The sequence below is a fragment of the Malus sylvestris genome, chromosome 1, assembly GCF_916048215.2.
Source record: "Malus sylvestris chromosome 1, drMalSylv7.2, whole genome shotgun sequence".
In the NCBI taxonomy this organism is placed as follows: domain Eukaryota; kingdom Viridiplantae; phylum Streptophyta; class Magnoliopsida; order Rosales; family Rosaceae; genus Malus; species Malus sylvestris.
Window position 1 is genome coordinate 20632286 of NC_062260.1, and position 4806 is coordinate 20637091.

A 4806-nucleotide genomic window follows, 5' to 3' on the forward strand; every position below is an offset into this window, starting at 1 on the left:
TCGGAAATCTTCATTGAAAAAAATGAGATGAAGGATATTAAACTTAGCTGAAAGGTAGAAACTGCATAGCAACTGGTAATTCTCGGTTTGCGAGGTAGTGCTCGTCGAGCTGCTTAAGTCTTGGAGCTTTATTTCGTCCGGGTAGTGCTCAGGGAGAAGTGGGAAGTCATGCATAATACTTTCGCAGGTTGTAGGTATTCCACTGCTTATCGATCTCGTTCATGATGGTGGGGGTGTAGCTATCCTTGTTGCCTGCTCTGCTGACTTTGTACGGACCTTCCCATATTAGATTCATCTTCTTAGAGCCTTCTCTTTGGGCAGTGATGAATGATTTTCTTAGGACTAGATCTCTAGGCTGAAACTGCCAAATCTTTGCCCTTTTGTTGTAGCTGGAGATGAGCTACTGCTGGTAGGCTGCAATGCGGGTGATAACCTTTTCGTGTTCTTTCTCTGCCAGATCTAAATTTTTGGTTATCTCATTTCTGTTATGCTTTAAAGTTGGCAGTATAGTGTTGATGCTCGACATGATGACATTATGATGGATGATTGCTTATGAACCAAATGCTAAGGAGAAAAGAGTTTCACCGGTTGCCCGTCGTTTGGTTGTATGATACGCCCATAGGACACTGGGAAGTTTGTCTGGCCACTTTCCTTGCTTACCTGTGAGGGATTTCTTGAGGCAGTCCAGGATTGTCTTGTTGGATGCCTCTGCATGCCTGTTGCCTTGGGGATATCTAGGCGTAGACATGTGCTGCATGAATAACGGGCTGTTATTGGTGATGATAGATTATGGGATGCCAAATCTACAAATGATGTTCTTAACCCAGCTCTAAGAGTTGCTGAAGAAGCACGTAATGAAGGGATAAATGTAGAAAGAGTATTAGAAGAGGAGATGGGATCTAGCAGCGATGACTCTTTCGAAGAACTTTTGCGCCCAAGACCAAGAAACATTAGAATTCCACCTTCTTCCAATCCTACACAACCACAAGATCATGCTGATACTAATGATAGCTCTAGTACAAGATCAGGAGACTCACCTACCACTAGAGGTGGGAATGATGAAGGATATAGTGGAGCTGGAGGTAGTGGTGGATATGGAAACTATGTTAGACCACCTCCCGGATTTATGATCCCCTTCACTGGTGAGGCAAACTTCACGCATACAACACATGATGAGGACCATGGCAGTAGGCGGGCAAGACCAGGAATTGGTGCCATAGGGAATGACTATACTCGTAGAGAAAGAGGTAAGGGGACTTTGTCAAGTCAAGAAGATGACTCGTTATCTATAACTTCGGACTCTGTTGGAGTGAGAAGTAGTAACTATGGTTATACTCATAACCATCCATTTCCCTACCCTTCATATCCCATTCCTGTTGGGATGGAATTGAGCAACTCATGAAAAGAATCCGAGACTCAATCTTCAAATGATTTTGCTTATGGACAACGTCAACCAATCTCAGATCCATATGGGTGGCATGTTAACAATTACATGCAAAAATGTTTTGGGGATTTATCATTTGATGACTACTCTTCACAATACAGTTACTCTACAAATAGAGATGATGAAGATAAGGAAAATTTTGAACCTTATAGGAACTCTATGTGGTACTAAGTCACTCATGTATCTTACCATGCAATGTATAAAGTGTAAAATATTCTACTAATTCATTATATATAAATAATTATGGTGTGTTTAAACTTCTTTCATTAATTACTACATATTTTCTACACTCACAATGTTTGCCAGCTCGCTATATAATCAACTTAAATAAGTTAAATCCATCATGCAATACATTTCCTTCCAATTTTTTGTGATAAACTAATAAATAATTGACTAAATAAACATCTTGCAAAGTTTCAATAAAAATTTCCAAGTTTTTCTTACAATTTCTGTGGTTTTTATTCATTTTTTATCGATATCAATAATATCTCGATATTTCCATCGAAATTTCCGTTTTTGTACTACCGATATTTCCGATATCAGCGATATTTTAGACCTTGGTCTTAATCAAGGTAGGCCAGCGGGCTTGGCATAATATTAGTGCCTACATGCCTAGATGGTGCCTAGGCAGGGGCGTACGTGAAATAGGCAGATTTAAGTAAAATTATGATATGTCATATAAATAAGTGTCTATTTATACTTAAAAAAACTATACTTGTATTGATAATTTGAGTTTATTATTTTAATTAAGTTTATTATTTAACGTATAACATACAAAAATATCAGAATTTTTTCTTTAGTATGTTAGTAAATTTGATAGCATGAGATGAAAGGTCAAGTGATTGTGAGTTCGTATGAATTTTTAGTGAATTAAAAAAAAATAACGGTGTCAAACATATGGTATATAAGAATTGGTTGAGTAATCCACCATCCCCTTTTAATTAATAGTTAACGCCATTAGGGAATATTTCGTTAAATATAAGCATGTATCGTTATATTTACCTGACAGCGTTAAGAATATTCCATCAAAATTGACGGAATATGCTCATTCTCCTTCCTTGGTTTGCCGGAGTCCCGCGCCGACCACCGCTGCGTAGCCGATTTCTGGAAAAACTTTAAAGCTTTATACCTCATTCATTTTTCAATCAAATTCCTTGAAATTTGTACCAAAATGGAGCTTAGGATGAGAAGAACACATTCTTACCACTTTAAGGTCCTAAAACCAACGAAATATCGCCGGAAAAATTCGAGGAAACCCGCCAACTCTGTAACTCCAAGAACTTGGACTCTCCGACGTCCAAAACCCTTCAAAATTGATCCAACGTGCTAGAAAAGAAAAAATAATACCTTCTTAGGTCTCAAAACAACCTAAAACCTTCGCGATCACGTCGAAGAAAAATTCACCCCTCACCAGAGCTTGGGTAACTTGAGTTCTACAAGTCCTCATGTCCAACCAAGGGTATAAATCAACTCTTGATCTTGCAAGGAACACGAAAACCACCTTCACAGTCTCGATCCGTGCATGAAAGGGTTGGTTAAGGGATTGTCCGTACAATTGTATGGAAAATGGAAGAAATCTGAGAGGGATGAGAGAGAGATGGTCAACGGGATTGAATGTGTGTGTGTGTGTGTGGTCCAGTTTGCAGCCAATCAAACAAAACCTTAAGTGTGACATCCCCATCCCACATCGCCCAGGAGAGTGGATCCTCTATGCCTTATATGTATATTCCTATCCCTACCTAGCATGAGGCCTTTTGGGAACTCACTAGCTTCGGGTTCTATGGAACTCTGAAGTTAAGCGAGTTCGCGTGAGAGCAATCTCAGGATGGGTGACCCACTAGGAAGTTCTTATGTGAGTTCGCAGAAACAAAACTGTGATGGCGTAGTCGGGGCCCAAAGTGGACAATATCGTGCTACGATGATGGAGCGGGCCCGAGATGTGGTGGACCCTAGGCCAGGATGTGACATTAAGTCTTTTAGTTCTAATTGGGTCTAAATCCAAAGCTTAAACCACACAACACAACTCAACGATCAAGGGTAAAATGGTCATTTCTCACACCATCGATAAAATATTTTGGGACGGGCTGTCACAACCTACCTCTTAAGAAAATTTCGTCCTCAAAATTTCACATATTAATATACAAACCATTAATAATCATAGAACAAGCGCGGATACATCTCTTTCATACGCTCTTCAGTCTCCCAAGTAGCTTCCTCCATTGAGTGGTTTCTCCATAAAACTTTCACCAAGCGCACGGTCTTATTCCTCAAAACCTTATCTTTCCAATCCAAAATCATCACCGACTCCTCATCATAAATCAAATCCGGATTAATTTCCAATGGTTGAGGAGGTATTATATGCGATGGATCAGAAACATAATGATGAAGCATGGAAACATGGAACACATCGTGCACTTTAGACAACTCTGGAGGTAACTCAAGCCTGTAAGCAACTTCACCGACTCGCTTGGTGATCTGATATGGTCTAATGTACCTAGGACTTAGCTTTACCTTTTTCCCAAACCGTACAACACCTCTCCACGGTGACAACTTCAAAAGTACCTAATCACCAATTTTATACACCCGGTCAGTGGCATGCTTGTTTGCTAAACTTTTTTGTCGATCTTGGGTCGCTTTCAAGTTAGACTTAATTACCTAAACATTCTGAGTAGTCTCATCCACAATCTCTAGGCCTACCAAAACTCCTTCACCAACCTCTGACCAGCATAAAGGTGTACGACAAGATTTGCCATAAAGTGCATCAAATGGTGACATACCAATGCTCGAATGGTAGCTATTATTATATGCAAACTCCATCAAATCTAACCGTTGATGCCAGACATCGCCAAACTGTAAGACAAAATATCTTATCATATCCTTCAGTGTCTGAATAGTCCTCTCAGATTGTCCATTTGTCTGGGATGATATGCAGTACTATAAAGTAATCTCGAACCAAGAGCCTCCTAAAATGCCACCCAGAATTTATAAGTGAATCTAGGATCCCGATCCGAGATAATACTAACTGGAACTCCATGATACTTAACAATTTTCGATATGAACAATTCAACTAATCGGCTTAAAGAATATTTCTCCCTTACTGGGATAAAATGCGCTGACTTAGTAAGCCGATCAACTATCACCCAAATTCCATCATAACCATTTCGTGTACGAGGAAGCTTGTACACAAAGTCCATGGTAATGTTTTCCCATTTCCACTGTGGAACGGGAAGTGGCTGCATCAATCAAAATAGCTTTTTCCTTTCAGCAAATAGCACACCTACTCACATACTCAGCAATTTCTCTTTTCATACCCGGCCAATAATAAAATGGTCAAATAATATGATACATTTTAGTACTTCCAG